Here is a 23,605-nt window from a genome sequence, read left to right on the forward strand (position 1 = left end):
AATACTGACTTAAGTGTGTGAGTAAGGGTGAGAAATTTGATTCTACTAGAGAATTTAAAAATTAGCCCAAATTTGGCTTTTTCTTCCCAGAAGAAATCTGTGGGTAAAATGCACGTTAAGAAGATAGCTTTTCAGCTGAGAGGTAAGAGATTTATATTTGAATATGTGAGGAACAAGGGTGTTGCTGTTCATTCCCAGGGTCCTGTTTACCATGTGGAGGTCTCTTATTTTCTCTGAGAAATGGAGAAGATGTTGGTTTAACCTCTTATTTTATTTCGCCTACAAAATAGAGGTCATTGAAGTTATCTTTCTCCATTTTTAGAGATGAAAATAAAAGAGAAAGAGAAAAGCTGTTTTACTAGATTAGAGATTAATATGGGATGGTTCTGTTTATTTCTTCTGTGGTGCTGTAAATGCAAGGTCATCTGCCAAATTTTTATCTGACCTTGAAAGACCTGCAGTCATTTATTCTGCAGGCAGAACTGTGTTAATTGTGACTTAACATTTGAACGGCATCATGCCATCTTGGGGTAAGCAGACTGGGTATCTGCTTAAATATATATACATATACATAATATATATTTAACACAAATATAAAAATATATATTTTTAAACATATATTATGTATATACCCCACTGTAATTTAGAAGGGCAATACAAATCAAGGAGTTTATTATAACACAATAATATTTCATTATGTAAATGTTTAGTTACAATTACACAAGAAGATGTGATGAAGTATCCAGGAGTACCTCGTGGACCCCCCACTAGATAGAACAAGTTCAGAGGAGAAAACCTGCATCACAGAAAATTAAAACGAAGACTTGGGAGGATTGCCTTTCAGCTACTCAGCTTCCCACATGGGTTTTGTTGTTGTTTTTTAAGATTTGATTTGTCTTCCCCTTTAATACTTGCATATTGCTCTTCTGACGTCTCCTTGATTTTACCCTCTACTTGTGTTTATATGTTTATATTTGTTGTCTCCCTTTTCAGGCGGTAACGTTGTCAAAGGCAGACAGTTTGTCTTCTACTTTATAATTCCCTAGAGATTCTGTACAGTGTTGTAAACAAGAAACAATTAATGTTTGCGTCACAAGTAAACAAGAGGGAAAATTAAGGTTTCAGGAAGGAGATTGTTATATTACCAAAAATCATATTAAGGAATCAGAGTAATCAAAACAGGCATTTGGTCTCCCGGGCATTTAGAGTGAAATGAAAACTGGACCCCATATGAATGGATACAGTGAGTTATGGGACTGCTCAAGTAGATTGTTGTTATTGTTTCCTTCAAAAGCCTGGTCTGTGGCATTTTGTTCCAGAGGAAATTCTAGACCTGTGGTGATTTAATCTTGCCAAATTAGAAACCTCTGAAATGAGTCATTCTCATTTTTCTTCATTTTGTTTTTACATGGAAAATTGCATAGACAAACAACCCAATGAATGAAGCTTAGCTTTCCTATGGGTTGGCGATGACAATCTCCTCAGTTTGGCCTTGTCATGGTTCCCATGGTAATATTTTATATGTTGATGCTGTACAGGTCAGGTTTGTGTGTTTGGAGGGAATATTTTGTGTGAACGTGAATGGAGCAGTCCCTAGAACTCAGATGTATTGACAGCATGGATCTAAGTTCAGAATAGAAGAGAATGACCTGTTGTGGAAACCCCCTGAACCTGCCATCAGAAGACCCTGGGCTCCTCTCTGGGCCTCCAGCTTGACTTCCATTGAGTGAAGGAATTGAATGAAGTAATCTGTAAAGCAAAGATTCCCAACTCTATTGGATCCAGTGCCTCTTCTTTATAGCATATGTTTTGTAGTACCCTCTTTACTACCGTGAAATGAAATTCATATATAATATAACCTGCCTACATGCATAATTTAAAAAAATGTATATATACAATCTCTAACTGTAACATAAAAGAGCAATACAAATCAAGTAGTTTACAATAAAATATGTGTTCTAATATGTAAATGTTTAGTTATGATTACATGGGAAGACATAATGAATTATTCAGAAGCTTGTGCCTATATGTAGAATAACAGTGTATGTGAAGGCTACAAATGCAGATTGATTTTTGTTGCACTGGCCACTCAGATACTACAAATGGTGGTGTTGTTGGTTATGCTGTTTTTCCAGAATGATGAGCACCTCTTGGAGAAGTTCCAAATCAAACAAAATAACCATCTTCTCTTGATTTACACAGTTTCATTTCTAAACATAGAAGTTTTAAAACCGTGCAAAAAATTCTCTGTGTTTGTATGCAAAATGGAATTAGATTCTAGGCTTACGTAATCATAAACAAGTTTATCACCTGTGTGATTCATGGGATGTTTGAAAGTTGAGTAGAATGTGGTACAGTGCTTCATTAAGAAGTAATGCACCTTGCATGATGTATCTCTGGACCCCTGACTGTTCATGCCAGCAGCTCTCTCCCCACACCAACCCCGATAACCAGATTTCCAAATTGCTCTCTACGGGGCAGTGCTGCCTTCACGGAAAAACCGTTGCTCTAGGGCAGGAATTCTCAACATCAGCACTTTAAACATTTTGAATCAGGGAATTCTTTGTTGTGGGGTCTGCCCTTTGCAGTGGAGGACGTTTAGCAGCATCTGTGGCTTCTACTCATTTGGTGCTGGTGCACTCATCTAGTTGTGATAGCCAAAAATGACTCCAGACATTACTACATGTCTCCTGGGGGGGGGGGTAAACTTGCCCAGATTGAGAAACACTACTCTGAGGTCTTTACCAGCTCCAAAAATGTGAACTTAGGATACTATAATATTCATTAATATGCATAAAAACATTGCATACCACATAATAGGTATTATTAATTTTTCTGCCAGGCTCTGCTAGTAATGGATGCTTTTGCTAATTCTTCATTCTTGTTTTTCTGGCCATTTAACATTGGAATTATTTTACTGCCTGGCTTTGGAGGGGTGGGAGGTATGTACAGCATAGGATGGTAAATTTTGTAGTATGAGCGCATAGAGAATGAAAATTTCAAGAAAAACTGCCCCGGGAAGGCCCTTTTATAAGTAGGAGTTCACCAAATTCCTTTTTGACAAGTTTGACATTAATGTTAAAGGTTACAAAATCAGAATTCTAGGTGTGCAAGAAGTATTAGAAATTCAATGGGTCCCTTCTCATTTTACAGATGAGAAAAGCAGTAAATGCTAAAGTGCAGTCACAGCTTAACTGTGAACCAGGACTTTAATCCATGTCTTGGGCACCCCGCCTGTACATTACAATGCCTCTCAACCAGGCTGTATTTGTAAAAAGTTTTAGCTTTCTGCAAGCACCGACTCTTGATAGGAAATAAAAGACAAAATAACGGTTTTCTTTAAAATCTTGGTCTCCATTATGTATGCCAGGAAAAATAAATGAGATGGGTAGCTATCATATAGTGGGTCTTGCATTCATAGATTGAACCCAGAAATGTTTTTAATACTAATGTAATAACAATACTTTTGTGGTGCTTTGGTGGACTAGGCATTGTTCTATACGAACTGTACCTTTTAATGCTTACAACAACTGTATTAAATAGACGCCGTTACTATCATCCACCTTATGTGGACGAGGTACCAAGAGTAAGAAACTTGCTCAAGGTCATAGAGTTCATAAGTGGCTGAGCTGGGCTCTGAAGCCATGCAGTCTGTTGCCCATGTCCATGCTCTTGTCTCCTCCCTAGTCTGCTCTAGTCTACTTGCTTTAAGCCTTAAGCATTGAACTGATGAAGGACAGATTGCTGTTATAGCTTGCTTGTGAAATTGACATTCTTAAGAGCTAAACATTTGGAGAATTTCAAACCTGAACACTTTCAGAGCACATTATATTTTCTTCAAAGATTAAATCATTCTTCACTCTTCTCCAACATTTATACCAAAGGTGAACTTGCTCCTTATGGATATAAGAGCTTCTTTCATCTTGTCCATATCTGAAGCACAGTAAAGCAGAACCTCTGGCATGAAGGTCGTAGCAAGGAACCAGGATCTGAAATGAAAGGATTATATAAAGTCATTTTCCTTGTTTGTTTTACCTTTCATTTTTCCCCCTGAGGAAGGAGAGAAGTTTTTGAAATCCTTTATTGCACAATGAGTTTGAAGTAGACACAAATAATATATATGATTGACAGCTATAAAGAAGAAAGAAAAAAAATCCAGCCCTTATTTTAGCAAGACACTTGAAGGAAAAACATCTATATTTATTGAGAAGTGGATGCAAACTTTTCACACATAATATTTAAAAATGAAAATAGCATCACAGGGTTTAGAAATATTTCCAAAGTCAATATTAGGTTTTTAAGTTTCAGGTAGGAGAAAAGGCAGAATCAATTAAGTTCTGGATTCCCAGCGCTTGCTCTCTGTCTCTAATTTTATATTTTACTGGTGATATTGGCACAGGCAACACGTTGGCTTCTTTTTTCCACTTAACTCTTATTTTTAAGAAATTGTGCTCTCGTGAAAAATATTTCTTTTTTAAGTTTTCTTTCTTTCTGTTATTCTCATCATATTGTTTGGTTGTATCTGAAACTCTAATGGGTCTCCATTTCCAAGTTTTTATTTCCTAGTTGGCAGTACCGCTTTTACACCTTCTCGCAGATGGAGACTTGGCAGGAAAGTTGTACATCAGGGTGTGTTTGCGTGGGGGGGTGTGAGGGCAGGAAAGGATGATGCTCAAATAAAAAGCAAGAAAGTTTTTCATTCAGTATAATCTTAGCCGATGACATTTATTACTCAGTTCATCCATTTGCCTTATGAAATGAATATTTAAATCTGTTGTCGTTATCAGGATTGGTTACACATTTTGTAGGGCCCGGTTTGAATTGAAAACGTGGGTAGGCCTGCCAGATTTAGAAAATGAAAATAGAGGACACCTGGTTAAATTTGGCTTTATTTCAGCTCTATTGAGGTATAATTGACAAATAAAAATTGTATGTTTAAGGTCTATAACTTGATGTTTTCCTGTATGTATACATTGTGAAATCATTACCACAGTCAAGTTAATTAACATATCCGTCACCACATTTGGTTACCATTTTTCATGTGTGGTGAGAACACTTACCTACCCTTTTAGCAAATTTCAAGTATATAATACTGTCTGCAAACCAGAATTACCTGGAGGATTGAAAAAAAAAAAAATCCTGTGCCTGTATGTATTGATAATTGGTTTGGGGTGTGGCAGGGTATTTTATAAAACTTCCCCTAGTAATTTTAATGCACAACATCAGTTGAGAAGCTAAAGTGTGTTCTCTGGCTCAGTAGCATTAGCACCACTTAGGAACTTGTAGGAAATGCCGATTCTTGGGCCCCCTCCCAGTCCTGTTGAATTGGAAAGTTGGAGGTATCCCCCCAGCAATCTGTGTTTGTTTTAACAAGCCCTAACGTACTTTAAAGTTTGGAACCTTTGTGACAAACAACTGGAAACTGTTAAAAGCTTCTGAAAAATTGTGTTTTAAAAGATAATTCTGCTAGATGTGTGGGGAACTTAAGGAACAAACCAGAGGACAGGGCAACCTGTTAGAAGCTGCTATCTTTATAGGATCGTGGGTGTGGGAAGATGGGGCTAAGAACTAGAGCAGTGAATAGAGGAATGAAGGGAGATATTTCAGAGACAGAATTGGTGGAATTTTGTTATTGAATGATTGCATTGAGGTTGAAGGAGAGAACTTGGTCAAAGAAAGTATAAGTTTCTTTCTGAGTGGATTAAGCCATGTTATTAAATAAGGCAGGAATATCTTTAGAAAGTGTAAGCTTGGGGAAGTGATAAAAGTATTGAACATGAGGTGCCCTAAAGCATTCAGGAGATGTCTTGCCTAGTTGAAAATTTGGTTCTAGAACTTTGAAAGCAAATGGAGATGGGGGTATGGCATTGGGAATTCTTACTATGGTATTTACATTTTAAAACCATTCATTCTAATGGTTATATATGCACTAAATAATTTATTTTTAAACATGTCCACTTCATTTCAGATTGAGCCAAAGATGATGAATTTTAAAGTCTATAATCTCTTATATTTGGATCATTCATATGAAGTTATTTGTAGTAATTAATAGAATCTGTAGAATACGTTAGCAAAATTATAATAAAAGTTACTTTTTATAAACTTACTTTACATTCTTGTGTCAGGTGTACACCAAACACATTCATTTTCAGAGAAAGAATTGAAATGGAAAAAACGAGAATAAATCTCTCATTGCAGCTGTTAAAGGAGGGAGTTTTGTGTCATGATTAAGCCTGTCGGTCCTGGAGCCAGCTGAGTTCCATTCACTTAGAGGAGGTCTGACTTGGGACACGTTACTTAAACTCCATGTGCTTTGGTTTCCTCATCTACAAAATGGCTAACTTGACATTACCCATGTTGTAGGGTTTTTTGTAAGCATTGAATGAGTAAATACTTGTCAAAGTACTTTGAAAAGTGGTTAGCATTTAGTTAGTAATCTGTAAATGTAAGCTCTTATTAATATTGGAAACAATTTTTCTCAGTCTCTACTTAGTCTTATTTTCTAAATTGTTGCTATTGATAGTTTCTGAGTCTTTCTTATGTTATTTTTGTCAGCTTTATGAACTTCTGAATATTGAAGGGAAAGATTACAAACCAGTAGATTTCTAGGAATTAAATTCTGAATCATTCATGGAGAAATTGTAGATATGTACCAAAAACATATGGAAATTTCTAAACATATAGAAATTAAAATGTACGTTTTAATTTAGACACGTTCTAGATCTTTGGCTCAAAGTTGAGGGTTAGGAGGAACTGGGCTCCAAATTCTGTACAATTTTAAATCGTGTTTCATTAATCCTCATTCTGAGAATAGTCAGTAGCAAGTCAATAATTTACTCTGAACAGGAATAAGTAAATTACTACTCTTTTGATGCATAGTGTAAAGGTCAAGAATATATCGTAACAGTTTCTGCATCAAAAGTTATATAAAGGAAAGCTACCAAGCAACGTGTGATTATAATTAGTAATAACAATGGTAATTCCCACAGGATACATTTGACCCTTACAGTACAATGAGAAGGAGGCAGTGCCTCTGGGAGCATCTGAGATTTGTAAATTAAGGCTGTTCCTCACCACTCTTGAATTATAATGATCTGAATTTCATTTAAAATCTTCCCTCGGTTTAGAAATCATTATGCTGGTGTAAAGGCCAAGGAGAAATGCTTCATCTTTAACATTTTACTTATCCTCCTCAAAGTAGTGGTACAATCCACATTTTTCAACCTATTTCAATAGGGGTTGGCAACTGGCAGCAGAGGGATAGATGTAATTCAGGATACTACGTCTAGGCCCTGTCAGATCCACAGAACTCTTGTAACTTGGGCATATGTCCAGGCAGGTTCTAAATATATCTAACACTCTCCTGTGCTACTTGGAGTTCTTGTGTTCTGGGAATGGTCCACAGTTGGGACAAACTTCCTAGGCTCAGAAAAAGATATTGAAAATATGCCACTTTATGGTACAAGTGTCTAACATCGGCCCTGACAAAGACCCCAATCAGCTCTTCTCCTGGAAGGAAACTATTGTGCAACTCTCATCAAGGAAATCCATATTTCATGATATGGATGGGGGCCAGTAGCAATTTTAGAGGTGTGGATCCCTTAGTGAATGAATGGAAATGTTGGGCTTTACATAGATAAATACTAATATTGGATATTCTCAGAAATACTGGGTATTTCCAGTATCTATTTGTAGCTCCCCATCTAAGAAATTAGAATTCTCTAAGTCATGATTTAGCATGTATAGTAAGTGCATAAATCAGGATTTATTAAATGATACATATATATAGACATTTCAAGGTTGCTACTATCATCATTGGCAGTAGGCAAAATAGATACATTAGCTTTTGGTTTAAGAACTAAAATTATATCACATCTGTGAAAAATCTTTTGCTCTTTCTCACTATAAAAATACTTGAGGGTTTGCTGTGCACCTGAAACTATCACAACATTGTTAATCAGCTATACTCCACTATAAAATAAAAAATTAAAAAAAAATACTTGAGGGAAGTCCTATTTCAGTTAATTTGTACTTCCACAGCTCTGATTGACTTCAAACAAATCACTGGACCCTAGTAACAGAAATCATATGTTTGATGTCTTAGATGAGAAATGAACAGATAGGAAGTAATTTTCTTTTATAATTTAATCACATAATTCAGCCTACTTTAAATTGTTAACAAAATGTGGCAATTTATGTATTAAAGATAAAAATTTATAATAAGAAACCGCCCACATACTTTACTTAAAGGGTAATTACCCTTCATATACTCCATAACTCACTAGCTTTGATGAAGGTGGCAGTGAGTTATTATGGTCTTTACTTTGTCAGAAAAACTTTAATAACTTCATCATGCCACTGGTGTCATAAAGTTATGGATTGCATGCAAGGCATAATAACTTTTTCTTTTTGATAGGAACTACATTTCTCTTTTCAAGTGGTCAGTAATTCACAGTTAGGGATTCAAAAATGGTGGCTTTGCATCTCTAGATGATTTCTCTACTCACAACAGCAATGAAATGCCTTATTGATATTTACATACTTTAAAAAAACTACTCATATATTAGTGTGAGTGGAATCCTTCATATGAATTTTTAAAAATAAGGTAGAATTCTTTTGTAACACGACTGAGTAACAGATGATAATATCTGTATTATGGGCTGTGTTACGTCTGGTTTTTATGATGGTATGAAATCAGATATTGTGTTGAGAGAGGCTCATAATTTTATCTGAAACATACAGCTTTGTTTTATTTCATTTGGCTGGAATTCTTCCAATTAAGTAACTATTAGTTTAACAGAAAAACTGAGAGCATTGTGGTGGCATTATTAAAACAAGTATGTGTTATCAGGATATGTGAGATAAGAATGTGTTAATAGTTGGAGGGGAACATATCAGCCACAAGAACATAATGGTTTGGTGGTTAAGTGCCCTGATGGTTGACACTCAAGGGCAGAGGCTAGAAGGTGTGGGGAAACAGGAAGAATATTTATAGATGACATTACTGAAGGGCGATGCGCTTTGCTAGAGGGAAGTTGGCTAACACTGGAATTATTGGGAGATTCACCTTCAAGTCATAGGTATGAAAAGTATTTTTATTTTTAACTTGGGCCTTTGAAGCGTACAATGAAAGGAAATAAAATAGCTGTTTTGCTGCTAAAAATTCAGTCTAGAGACTGAATTTGATGATACTGATTTTTAAAAACTCAAGAAACACGTTTATTGAAAGTTGGTATTTTTAAAAGCAAAACTTATCTAGGAGTTCCACTTCTGGGTATTTCTCAAACAATTTGGAAGCAAGTACTTGAATGGGTATTTATACACCAATTTTCATAACAGCGATATTCATAAAAGCCAAAAGGTGTAAATAACCCAAATGTCCATCGACGGTTGAATGGATAAACAAAGTATGGTATATACAGACAGTGAAATATTACTCAGTATTAAAAAGGAATGAAATTCTGACACATGCTACAACATGGATGAATCTTGAAGACATTGTGCTAAGCGAAATAAGCCAGACACAAAAGGACAAATATTGCATGATGCCGCTTACACGAGGTACCTGGAGTGGTCAACTTCATAAAGATAGAAAATAAAATGGTGGTTGCCAAGGGTGGGTGGGTGGGGGTGGAGGATGGGGAAAGTTGTTTAATGGGTACAGAGTTTTAGTTTTAGAAGATGAAAAAGTTCTGAAGATGGGTGGTGGTGATGGTTGCATGACAGTGTGAATGTATTTAATGCAACTGAACTGTACACCTAAAAATGGTTAAAAAGGTACATTTATGTTATGTATATTTTACTGCACTAAAGAAAACAAAACTTACTAAAATGGTAATATAAAGTAATAAAATGCTTCCAGTTAGAGAACAAACTAATGAGACAAATAAAAGGGTTAGCTAACTATTCATATTCATAAATAGTCAGTAGTCATCATTAGACTAAATTTGGGAAAAACACATTTTCCTTATCTTGTATATGATCCGGGGAGTGATTTGCCCATATTTACAAATATTGTCTTTCAGTACTTGACATAATTCTTGGAGCATGGAAGATGCTCAATAAATATTTGTTGATTGATATTTGTTTATTTAGGAAATTATAGCATCACGTGCAAAATAATCAGCTTAACTGTAACTCGTTAAGCTTACTTATAAGCTCAGTGAACAGGTAGCAAATATAACCTTTAAAATACAGGCAATCAAAAATGTAGTATAGATATACTAGATTATGGCAACTAATGTATCTTAGTTATTATAAAATATGCCACGAATTTTTGTTGTTGATGTAAAAACAATATTGATGTTATCTCAAGAAATGAGCAGTTATTTGCCTGAAAGACTGCCTCTAGGATAGCTAGTGCTATTATCCCCATTTTATAGCTGTACAAAGATCATGGTGGATCTCACGGCCATCTTCGTGCTTATTTTACTAAGACAGTAGCTTCTTTTTATAAAAATATTTTATTTTTATTTATTTTTAAATTATTAGCATCTTCAATTATTTATTTATTTATTTGGACTGTGTTGGGTCTTTGTTTCTGTGCGAGGGCTTCCTCTAGCTGCGGCAAGCGGGGGCCACTCTTCATCGCCGTGCGCGGGCCTCTCACTATCGTGGCCTCTCTTGTTGCGGAGCACAGGCTCCAGACCCGCAGGCTCAGTAGTTGTGGCTCACGGGCCCAGTTGCTCCACGGTATGTGGGATCTTCCCAGACCAGGGCTCGAACCTGTGTCTCCTGCATTAGCAGACAGATTCTCAACCACTGTGCCACCAGGGAAGCCCCCTATTTATTTATTTATTTTTTAATCTTTTTGGCTGCACCCTGCGGCATGTGGGATCTTAGTGCCTTGACCAGGGATCATGCCCCCTGCGTTGGAAGCATGGAGTCTTAACCACTGGACCGCCAGGGGAGTCCCAGACAGTAGCTTCTTCATCTAACCCTCTGGTTCTTATGAGGATGATTTGACTCTTATCCTGGGATCAAAGTGGTGGTGTGGAAAACCTATCTAAACAGCGTGGTATTAGGTTACCTAACGCTGCTTCATAAGGCTGCTTTTGCCAGGCAGAGAAGTGATGCCACTCTCTTCATTTTGTGGACAAAGAGTCTATTTTAAGCCTCTTATAGGAACATTATTTTCATTATTCTGAACAGTGTTATTCTAGTTGTCAGAAACTGAGTATCACCTGTAAAAGAGGTTATACAGTTTCATTTTTGTGAGTAACTATGTTTTCCCCCCCATTGTTTCTTGAATTATATTTGTTCATTATGGAGTATTGGCTAATGCAAAAAAAATTACCCATTATTGGGAGTTCCCTGGTGGTCCAGTGGTTAGGATTCTGGGCTTTCATTGCTGTGGCCCGGGTTCAATCCCTGGTCGGGGAACTGAGGTTCCACAAGCCATGTGGCACAGCAAAAAAAAAAAATTACCCATTATTTTACCACGCAGAGATAGGCACTGATACCGTTTGTTTGCATGTCAGCAGTTTTACTGTTCTGTCCATGCATATGTGCACACACATTAACAAACAGAGACACAAAACGGGGAGACGTAAAATTAGGATTGTAATGATTATTCTATTTTATAACCTGCATATTTTTTCACTGAGCATTAAATAGTGACATTTTCTCATATCCCTAAATATTCTTTCACAGCTGCCTTCTAAGTAGCTGTATTTCCTTTGATTTTATGCCTGCACCAATCCTCTATTAATAGGATTTTAGAATATTCTTTTTTTGCTATTATAAGTGACACTATGATGAAAATACTTTTAGATTAATCTTTTCCCTGTCTCTATTTATTTTTTAAGAATAAATCCCTAGGATAAAAATTAAGTAAAAAGATATGAACATTTTTCAAAGGCGTTTGATATATGTGTGTCAAATTGTCCTGCACAGAAAGACTGTGCAGGTTTATACTTTTCTAATGGTCTGTATCAGAACACCCATTGCCCATCCCAGAATTAGGGTTTTTTTTTAACACCAATTTGAGAAGTGAAGAATTGTAATCATTTATTTTAATTTGCATTGGTGGTGAACATTTGTGTATGATTTTTTTAGCATATGTATTTCTTCATGTCATGGTTAATCTGATGTGTTCCTTTTTTCTATTTGTGAGATGTGTTTATGTGTTAAAGACATTAACCTGGCTGTATGTAGTTTCTTTTGCAACTACTTTTTCCCCAGTGGATTTTTCTGTTTTCAACATTTTGCCAAGTATTACCAAGGGAAAAAACAAAAACAAAAACAAACACAACAGAAACCTTTCAGATAGATTACTTAACTCTATTTGGGGTTTGTTTCTGAATACAAGATAGATAAGGTAAATTACCTTCCTTCAACCTCAGGTGAGAAAAACTTACCTTGTCAATTAGTTGTAAAGCATTCAGTTTTATGATATGTAATCAGATAACTTGGATAACTTGTCTCTAGGGTTTTATCTAGGATATGCTAGGCGTTTCTCGTTTCTCGAAGGAAAGTGTAGCTGTAGTGAACATTTCCATTTGGGTGTGCTCCATTAAACCAAGTATTGCTGAAACGCAACAGCAGTTGACATTTTTACTGAGCAATATGCAAACATTGAGAGAAGTTTTCCCCATCCTAATAAGGAAGATAATAATAAATTGATTATTGAGTATTTCTTACAGCAAAGTATTTGAGCAACTCTCTGGCCCTTTTTTCCATGAATGAAGATTACAACCATTTGTTGTTTTGGAGTTACAATTTATATTTACACATAGTATTATGGAATTTAGGAAATTCACTTCAGATATATCAAAGTAAACATTGATGTGTGTATATATGTGGGTTTGTGTATATGTTAAAACATATGGGAGGTGGCACAAGTAATGCCAAAATCATTGAGAAAAACATTAAAGATAAATGAAATCTTTATTGTCATAAATTGCTCTCCAATTCAATAGTGATAAAAGGCATGTGAAGAGACTATAAAGTTACTTTCAAGCATTTACCAAGTTCTAGAAAATGAATGTATTGTATAAAAAACACCTGACAAATGCACAAGCCTTTTTATCTGTTTACCAAACAATTGATTATTAAGATCTCTTGGCTTGCATAAGCTTTCAAAAACAATATGATATATGGTCACCCATTTGCCATTGACTGGCATTATGAAGAGTTGGAAGGGGGCAGTATACTAACATAATTTTATGGCAAATTTAGTAATTTGAAATCTCTTCTAAATACACTCGAGGTGCTCCCTATCTAAAGGAGCTCTACAAACCATAATTTTGTCAAGTGAAGAATTTGTAGCACGTAATTACCATTGGTTTATTCTTCTTGCAAATCAGAATACAGTTTCACAGTTTTTGAGGCTTATGGTAATCTCATACTGGCTGATAATTTGATTGTGAGCAGGAAATGTACTTTCTTTAGCCATCTTCGGAAAAAAAAAGGTAACACAAAAGTCTCCAGTAGCAGATAAGAGTTGTGCCAAGTGGAGTTTAGCTTTAATCAAGTAACACGGAGATAATTTTTCTTTTCTCTAAAAAAAATCTCCCCTTTGGCATCATGGTCGGTTAGGCGTCTTGGTCCTCATAGGAACAGAATACATACATTTTTTTCTTTCTACACTAAAATAATGTCTTAGACCTATTTTTCCTTTCTTCCTCTTAAAATTATGTAAGATAACTTACCTGAACTTGTGAATTTTTTCTAGAACACCTGCTTCTTTGCTTTTAAAATTCCTAGAAAAAACACATAGATACATATTTAAATATCTATATAAAGTGTCTAGGTTTTTCTGATTTTAATGCTTAAATCAAAAGCTTTTTGTAAATGGAAATTTAAAAAATTGTGAAACTCTTGGAAAATCTTTTAAAAAGTTGGTTAGTGCAGTATTTTAAGTATGTTATATACATATATATTAATATACTTCAGTATATTAAGTACATAAGTAGTGGTTTTATTTTAAAGCTTATTTTATTTAAGTGATGTAGTAATATCCTTCCTCATTTAAAAAACTGAACTAGTGGGCTCCCCTGGTGGCGCAGTGGTTGAGAATCTGCCTGCCAATGCAGGGAACACGGGTTCGAGCCCTGGTCTGGGAAGATCCCACATGCCGCGGAGCAACTAGGCCCGTGAACCACAATTGCTGAGCCTGCGCGTCTGGAGCCTGTGCTCCGCAACAAGAGAGACCGCGACAGTGAGAGGCCCGCGCACCGCGATGAAGAGTGGCCCCCACTTGCCGCAACTAGAGAAAGCCCTCATACGGAAACGAAGACCCAACGCAGCCATAAATAAATAAATAAAAAAAAACTGAACTAGTAAAAGATTGTAAAAGAATTTTGAAAATATTAAATGAATTAACTATAGGAACACTTTTATCCTAGATTTATATACAAAATTAATTTATCAGTTTTGTAAAGTGATTAGAGTTAGAGCAGATGATTTTTACATTTTGAACTTAAAACTTAAAAATTAAGCAATATGTGAAACATATTGAATGTGTTGTATTATATTTACCTGAGAATTTCTGCCTTAACAAATTAAAGGCCCATTTCTTTCTTTTTTAAAATTCATTAAAAATATTCATATACTCACTGATCTCTAGGGGAACTTTGACTAAAATTCATTACGTATTTAATACTTTTGAATTTTTTTCCCCCATTTTTATTTATTTTTTAATTTTATTTATTCTTTGGTTTCTGTTTTTTTTTTTTAAAACATCTTTATTGGAGTATAATTGCTTTACAATGGTATGTTAGTTTCTGCTTTGTAACAAAGTGAATCAGCTATACATATATATATATATACATATATATCCCCATATTTAGAATGTACGTGAAGTGATTTATTTATCCTTGGCTAGTTACTACTTGAGACTCTATTTTGTAAAGTTAATTTAAATGATCATTTAAACATGAATTACTGTTACTGGTTTTCTTCTGTTTCTGGTGTATTGAGGGTCATGCAGCCCTATGACGACCGGGTAACATGGAGGTGAGAGGGGGAGGCAAGACATCATCTCAGTGAAGGTCAGGAAGGGTCAGCCTAGAGCGGAGGTGTGCTTTGGGCAGGTGGAAATGAATGTTTTCCTGGAATGAACTGGCAGAAGTAGATTCTTACTGATTTAGATACATTTCTGACCAACTGAAGGGAGGAATTATTAAACCCAGGGTTGAATAAAGCATTTCAAGCATTTTGTAAGAAGTGATTAAATCAGGGAAGCTTCCTATTTTAAAATCAGAGAGAAGATATCAATGTAGACTTTTAGGAAAAGTTTAATTTTTGTAGAGAACTGAAGACATTTTGATGAAATACGAAATTTAGTAAAATTTACAATTTCCCCACCAAAAAATTGAGTGTATAATTTTTTTTTTACTCTTCAACTGTTTATTCCATAATCAGTTACTGTAGAGGATAGAAACCCAATTGTATACAAGTTAAAAGCAAAAAAAAAAAAAAAAAATTAAAGATTGTTAGTTTTAAAAATACATATCGGGCTTCCCTGGTGGCGCAGTGGTTGGGAGTCTGCCTGCCAATGCAGGGGACGCGGGTTCGAGCCCTGGTCTGGGAGGATCCCGCGTGCCGCGGAGCGGCTGGGCCCGTGAGCCACAGTTGCTGGGCCTGCGCGTCTGGAGCCTGTGCTCCGCAACGGGAGAGGCCGCAATGGTGGGGGGCCCCCCGAGCGCCGCAGTGAGGAGTGGCCCCCGCTTGCCACAACTGGGGAGAGCCCTCGCACAGAAACGAGGACCCAACACAGCCATAAATAAATAAAATAAATAAAATAGTGTTTAAAAAAAAATACATTTCTATTGATCATGTAAAATGTAAATATAAACATTGTGCCCTTAGCTTTTTGCTTGATAATCATGTGCTTCAAAATCTGGCACCATCCTTCATGGGATTCACAAGTCCTATTTCCATCGTGTTGTTTATTTAGGTTCTGTAGCTTTTCTCAAAATTAAACAAGTGTTCAGCTGGTTCCTTCAAACACTGACAAAAGAAGATACAGAAAAGTGGTTGGAAAGGGAGAAGAGTTATCCTGCCCAGATACTTTCCCTGTTTCCTCTTTTCTGCTGCTTTCTTTCTCTTCACATACTTCGATAAAACTCAAAACTAATTGAGATTTTTGGGGGAACCAAGTGAGACAAGGAGAAAAGTTTACAACTGCTGTCTGACCCCTAGTACTAGTGACACTCAGTTTTTTGAGTACCACTTGCAGTTTAAAAGTGCGTATCAGAGCCACTCTTGCTGCCTTACTTTGTGTGTACAGTTTGCTGTTAGTGTTCCTACTATCTGTTTTGTATCAGGCCTGCTAGCTAATTTCCTTGTTTATTAGCTAAGTGATTTTCTTAATGGCTATCCTTTTGACAAACGAAGAAATCTTAGCTGCTCTGAGAGCGAAAACTGAGTTTGAAAAATCATGGTGAAAGGGATAAGGAACATCTGTATTCATGCTGCCACTATGTTGTTGATATGGGAGAAAATCTGGTGACTGACCTTGATTCTTGACTGAAGTCCCAAAAATACGCATAATTTGGCGTTTACCCATAAGACAAATAGCAACAGTCTCCAGTTAAAGCAGGGATTCAATTTCCTTTGGGTTGGGTGTGGAAAAGGGAATCTTTTCCAACCTTATTATCAGCGGGATTAGTGAATTTTTTCCTGAAATATTTTAGATACTCCATTTCAACAGAAGCATTTTGTTTGAATTCATATTTTATTAACCAGGAGTTATTTTGTTTAATTTATACTTGGAGATTTAGAGGCCTGCAATATTGTTTTTAAGGGAGAAATGTCTTTTTATTAAATAATCAAACAAAATCCAAATACCCAATGTTGTCAACAAAAAACTCCTGTGATCTGATGATAGATTTTGGAATAGGACCCCTGGAAGCGACAGTGGCATTATATTGGGGAGCCAGTTCAAGATTTCTATAAACAGGTTTAGATTGGCTGAAGTCCATGAGAGGTGGAACCTCTAGAACTAATCGTCTGTTACCCCACTGATCCTTCAGGAGGTCAGTCATCAGGGGTTGCCCTGGATCCATGTTAGGAACCAGGTTTATAGTTGAATAGTCTAGGGCTCTTACAGACCCATCTCTGCCCCTACAGCCTGTGAATATGAATCTGACATGGCACCAAAATGTGTATTTATCCACCAGATGTTATCTCAGAGCTTGGGCAGTGAGATTGGGTATTTGCAGTTCCACGCAGCAGAAATCCATCTTTTAAGTAAGGCAAGAAAATTTGAGCTTCCTAGTTTTTAAGTAGGAGTCATCTTTGCTCTTGAAAACTGGGTTACAATTATGTTACCTCTTTATTTTTGTTTATTAAGCACCATAGTCGGCCAGCTAAGATTAGAGAAAATAGTGAAAGAGAAAGCATTTCTCCATCCTGTCATTGACTCCCCTCGTACTTTTGCCTTTTTCAGTTTCTTTCCCTTGGTTTCCTCATCCTATTTGGGACCTCACATTCTATAAACTATGTTTCCCTCATTGAAAAGTAGCCACCTGCTATCTGTATAACTATGAGCAAATTACTTAACCTCTTGGTGCCTTGGTTTCCTTACTTGTAAGATGGCAATAGGATATTATCTACATCATAAAGTTGTTATGAGGATTAAATGCATTAAGATGTGTCAAGCACTTAGCTCCATACCTGGTTGTACGAAGTGCCAAGTGGCCAATTAGCTAATAATTGCTAATAGAATCTATTAGTGGAAAAATCATAGAAAACCATAGACTTCATTGCCAAGTTTCAAAATGTTAAATAAGATAGACTTGTGAATTCTTTTTAATGTCCAGTAGCACAGGGGCTCCTGTTTTGCTTCTTCTGCCCAAATAGATTTGTAGAATGTCTTAAAGATACAAGAGGACTGTTGGGTCAGTCCCCAGAAGACTGTTGAATAGTGAGAATGTCCTAAGTATCCGAGGAATCATATTGAGTCTGTTACTTTTATTGGAAAAGGAGAGAATTATAGCCATATAGTGTTGAGATGGTTGGTTATTTTATGTATTCATTTCTCTCATAGCAGACACAGTACTTTGTTTATCTAATGTGAGTGTTCTACATTATATGACCATTATTAAATCTATGTTCAAATTAATTTCTGACATGGTGAGTGCATTTCTTTTTGAGGCATCACATTTTTAAACATTTAGAATATAGTCTCACCCATTTTACTTTGAGAATACTGTATGTGAAATAATTTTGAAGGACATTTTATTTCCTAGTATGTATTTTCATTAGGTGGCTAATGGCTTTTGACCTGCTGTAGCAGCATACAGAACTGAATGTCAGACAGAGTACTTTTTAAAAGCTGCGTTTTTGTTTTGCATAATGAAGCACAATAATTCTTTTTGAGATTGCCTTGAATATTTTTCCAAGTAGTAATTGATGGAGACATGTCAATTTGGTAAGAGAGAGAAGAGAAAATTGTGATGTTCTAGCATTTAGGTTTGAAGACTGTTTAAATATATTCAGATTGGTAAATACAAGTATTTTAATAAATAATATTATATCTAATATATTTATAAGTTAAAAGCCATATAAAGTACGTGGTGTCAACTTTCCACCTTTCCCATATCTTTGGACCATTGTTATGAAAAATCACACATTTTAATCCACTCACTTTTCTCCTTAGTAATTTCCATTTTCTTTTGAAACTTATACAGTATATTCCATGGCCTATTTTCATACAACCTTTCAGAATTATACGTACTGAATAATAATTCTCAAATGTTGTGTGAAAGTAGACCATGGCATGCACTATATAAATGACAGAGATTGGTTAGGGTTCGAAGGTTAGCAATTTCAGGTCATTGTCAAGGTTAGTTTCAAATTAAGTATTGGCACAAGTTTTTGTGCAATCACAGTCTTTGCAGTCATGTGCCACATAGTTTATACATTGAGTAACGCTCTGATTTATACTTAGTTGAATTTTTGAGGTGAAGATGTGTATGCAGCTTGGTTAATGCCCAAAGTCCTTGGTGGAGTGATGACTGTGAGAAAATGACAATATGAAGAGTTATATTTCCTGTACTGAACATATTAGAGCTGGCATTTTGCCACTGAACCATATGATGAGGGAGGAATATTGTTCGTATGCTTTGTATTTAAGGCTTAATTTCTGAGGCTGAGTTCTAATTTATTTATTCCCTTAGGTAATTACTGGTTTTTCGAGATGCAAAAGAAGTATATTATTGGAATTTTTTAAATGGTTAAACCTGTATCATAGATGTCCTTTCTTTAAATTTAGGACATCTAAAAATTCTCACACATCAAAGTAGCTTGTGATTCTCATTTGTGGCTAGAGAGTTAACCATCTTTCAATAATGCTTTGAAGTTAGCTTTTCTTCTTTTTTTCTTAACCCAGCATGGGTTCATGAATAAAACTAAACACTGATAGGTATAACGTATTATTGCTCTTGCCTATGGCTCTTGCTAATAAAAATTCAAATTCTGGTTAGTTTGCTGGAATCAAATCTACGTAGTATATGGCATACTTTTCTCCTGTTATGAGGCCCTCTCGTAGAAAATAGATGGGAGGGAAAGAAAGCATGGGGTGGAGGGAAAGGACAAAGCAATTCAGGGTTAAATATATTTTAGCTTTTCTGCCTATGTTGTGGTAAGTCTGTAAGCTGTACAAGAGTTTTTACTTCTTATTGCCTTGGAATCCTTAAAAATAAAATTCCTATTCCTTAGGACTAACCTCCAAAAAATTCCTATTCTTTAGTCAAAGTATATGAATATGCTGTTGTGTGGGTGAGGTAACAATAACAACAGTGGCACTAACTTAATTTGATAGTGTAGGTATGTGTTTTTAAATTAATTAATTTATTATTATTATTATTATTTGGCTGCATTCGGTCTTCATTGCTGCGCGCGGGCTTTCTCTAGTTGTGACGAGCGGGGGCTACTCTTTGTTGCGGTGCGCGGGCTTCTCATTGCGGTGGCTTCTCTTGTTGCAGAGCACAGGCTCTAGGCGTGTGGGCTTCAGTTGTTGCAGCACGTGGGCTCATTAGTTGTGGCTCGTGGGCTCTAGCGCGCAGGCTCAGTAGTTGTGGCGCACGGGCTTAGTTGCTCCACGGCATGTGGGATCTTCCCGGACCAGGGATCGAACCTGTGTCCCCTGCATTGGCAGGTGGATTCTTAACCAATGTGTCACCAGGGAAGTCCCTATGTGTGTGTTTTTAAATACAGCTAGATGAGACGCCTATCGGCTGAAAAATAGGATAGGTGATGAATAATAGGTAGGTGATTGCTAAAATAATTTGGAATTCTGACATGGCTAAAATTTTCAGCTTGCTTATAAGATGACCTAATCACTAAATCAAATAGGATTTGGCATTTTAACGAATAAGATGTTTTCCACCAACATCAACACAGAAGAGAATTGTGCCTGGATGCTTCCTTCCGAATGAGACATGAGAATTTAGAAACCAAAGAACATGCCAGAGCTAGAGTGATGACAGTACAAGATATTCCATCCTGGAGCCAGGCCGCATTGGGAAGACCCTTAAAGTGCAGTTGGGGGAATGCAATTAAGGAGCGTATTTAGCAAAATTACACACGTATATGACAGTAGATAGGAATATGGTCTTAGGAGTTAGAGACACCCAAATTTGGTTCTCAGTTTTAACTATAGGAAGGCTGGTCACTTTGGGCAAATAAGTTATTCTTTCTGAGCCTCAAATTTCTTAACTATAAAATAGGGATAGTGATGGTATCTAATTCATATTATTATTCTGAGAAATAATTACCAAAATTAAAACTTTTTAAAACCTATAGTGAACAAGAACTGCCAATTCCAAAGCCTTGGAAATCTGTTACATTTATATATTTTGCAAGTAATGAGACACACTGTTACACAGACCATAGCTGGCCTCAGAATCCTGCTCAACTCAGAACAGCAGGAAGCTCCTCCTATTTTGTAGAAGTTGGCACTCAGCATAAAACGTCTTTGTTTTCCCTGAGCCAATCCAGCGCTACCTGTCTTCCTTCTTTTTTTCTATTTTGCTGTCAGTCTCCCTAATGCAAGTATCAATTTACTTATTTGGAAAAGTGGGAATGGAGAGATTGGTTATCCATAATCATAATGTTCAGGCACTGTGGTGGGTGCTTTACAGAAAACTGTGTTAAGTTACTCCCACATTTATATTTCTAGCTCTGTACCCCAAGCTCCGTTCATGAATCACCTTATTACTTGACTCCAGTTAACTGTCTAATAGGTGTTTGCACTTATTGCTCACTGTTCACTGTCCTTCAGTTACTCTGGGCTTCCTCATGTTCCTTGAACATCTTGAGCTCGTTTCTGTCTTGGGACCTTTGTTCTTGCTGATCGCTATGCCTGGAAGGCTCTGTCCTTTTATTTGATGCATCTTGCTCCTTCTCCTTATTCAAATGCCATTTCTACTGAGACTGAGGTTTGTCTCTGATAGCTCTGTCATTCTTCCATCTAGTCAGTTTTTTATCTTGTCATCCTATGATGTGTTTCTTCAGAGCCTTTTCCCATGTATATAAAATTATGTTATTCATTTAATTGTTTATTATTTTATCTCCCAACCCAGAATGCAAGCTCCTTGAGATCAGTGGCCTTGTATGGTTTACTCAACACTGTATTCCTGATACCTGAAACTGTGCCTGGCTCACAGGAGTGCTCTGAACAACCTTCAGAGGTATGATTATTCTTTCCTTCGTTTTATAGTGGAGAGAAGTGATGATCAGGGAGTTTAAGTAGCTTGCCCAAGATCACAGGGATTAGAGGTGGCAGAGCTGGGATTTAGACTCAATGCTGTGCTCTAATAACCTATATGCCACAGTGCCTTCCTTTCCTTCGTTGAAGGTCAGGAACGTCAGTGGGAGGCAGGGGGCCGTGTTGGTTCTTGGAGCTTCCTTTGAGTCCCAGGGCCAGCGGTTAATGTTTCTACAGCATTGTCAGACAAGAGCTGGTCCTGATCACCTTATACTCTAGTATCCTTGGCTTATCTTCTCTTCCCTTTTCCTTCGACTCAGTGCCCAAGACACGCATGATTAATATTTTACAAGAATGCATTCAATCCTTTACTGCTTGGGAAAAACAGTGAAACACGAGATTTTAAAGAAGTTCCCAAAGGACTAGAATCCATGAGTTTGAACCCAGATGGAATCTTCCACCTGGCCCGGGTCCTTCCTTTTTATATACATGCTGTTTTTTGAGCATTTTTTACTTGGCAGTGGTTGCAGCTATAACTTTCTTTTTGTGAGTTTGTGCTAACAACACAGATAATGCTCTGGTTGTACTTGGCCCCTATTGACTAAAATAGTTCCACCTCTGTGCCTTTCTGCCCCATCACCCAACCCCCTTGCAAGATGCGGTGGTGAAGCTGGGCTATTTATATTGTTTTAACCAGATATACTATAGAATAAAATAGGCAGTCTTGCAGTGTTTACCATTAAAATGTATAAATGTGTTTCAACTTTTTGGGGAAAGAGAAAAAAAGAAAATTTAAACCTGGACAGCTGATTAAAATGGGATAATCTACTGCATTTAATAAGTCACACCTAGCCGATTATAGAGGGAAGAGTTATTGGTGCTCTTTACTCTAGGACATTTGGTGTGCGTTGCTGCATTTGACCTTTTAGAAGCTATTGACATCATTTGGGAACTGCCAGTAAACCTGCCTTAATCTGTTAAACAGAAGGAATCTTAGCATTGTGGAACTGACTGGTTGATTAATTTAAATCCAAACACACACAGTCCTGCCTGGATGCCCTTTGTGAGACCCTCGCACAAAAGGATTTCATTCAGAGGCATTATAACCCACATCCTGCTGTCAGACCCTTTCAGCTCAGTTGGTCTTCTTAAGCTGCAGGCATCATCTTTAACCCCTCTTATGCTTCCTTTTATTTCATGAAAACAATATCTATGTTTGGATTCATACAAATGCTCTACATTTTAGGCAAAGTTCTTTATTTGTATCCCAGGGAAAAGGTATTTTAAAGTTCCACTAATTGAGAGACTAAAATGGGAACTTATCTTAAACTGGCTTCTTTAGAGGAACTATATTAGAACTTAATCCAGTGCTTCCTTTGGGAATTATAATCAAAATTAGAATCATGAAATGTTGAAATAAGTTCTTGGTATTAGAGTAAGCCATCATCTATAATTCCTTTGACTTTTAGATTCAAAACATTGAAGGTTTTATAATCATTGTTTAGTTTTGGGAAAACATTAAAGTTAATTGACTCATGGGTGAGTTCAGTGGTAGTATAAAGATCCCGAATGTTTAAATGAAAGCAAAGTTTAAATTCTTTAAGGATAAAACTTTGAATAATTTCAGTCTATTACAGGGACTAAGAAAAGTACCCATACATTGGGCACTCTGATGGGCTTGGTTGCAGAAGAGGGCAGATATTTGTGTGGGAGAAACAAAAGCATTGCCTTAGAATGCTTTCCTAGCACATAGAATGTTAGACTGGAAAAGATCAACACCCTCATTTTGAACAACAAAAAAACTAAGGTCCCCACTTAATTATTCAAGCTCTTACTTGGCCAATTTCTGCTTCCTCATCACCCAATTACAGACTGTACTGGAATACAAATGAAGCCTTTCAAAGAAGGTGGTATAATTTGATTCTCTGTGGTTTTGTTCATTATTAT

General features: G+C 36.4%; 1 protein-coding gene across 10 annotated transcripts in view; it reads left to right on the forward strand.

Moving 5' to 3' along the window:
• PAM (peptidylglycine alpha-amidating monooxygenase) overlaps nucleotides 1–23,605 on the forward strand; it is a 281,270-nt gene that overhangs the window by 20,067 nt on the left and 237,598 nt on the right. For 9 of the 10 annotated variants that reach the window (XM_057539715.1, XM_057539716.1, XM_007191820.2 and 6 more), the window contains exon 2: nucleotides 21,534–21,641. The exons of the other annotated variant lie outside the window; for it this stretch is intronic. The gene's annotated coding sequence lies outside the window, so the exon portion shown is untranslated. The remainder of the gene's footprint in view (nucleotides 1–21,533; nucleotides 21,642–23,605) is intronic. 10 annotated transcript variants of the gene reach the window in all.

Source organism: Balaenoptera acutorostrata, chromosome 2, assembly GCF_949987535.1.
Source record: "Balaenoptera acutorostrata chromosome 2, mBalAcu1.1, whole genome shotgun sequence".
Taxonomy (NCBI): Eukaryota; Metazoa; Chordata; class Mammalia; order Artiodactyla; family Balaenopteridae; genus Balaenoptera; species Balaenoptera acutorostrata.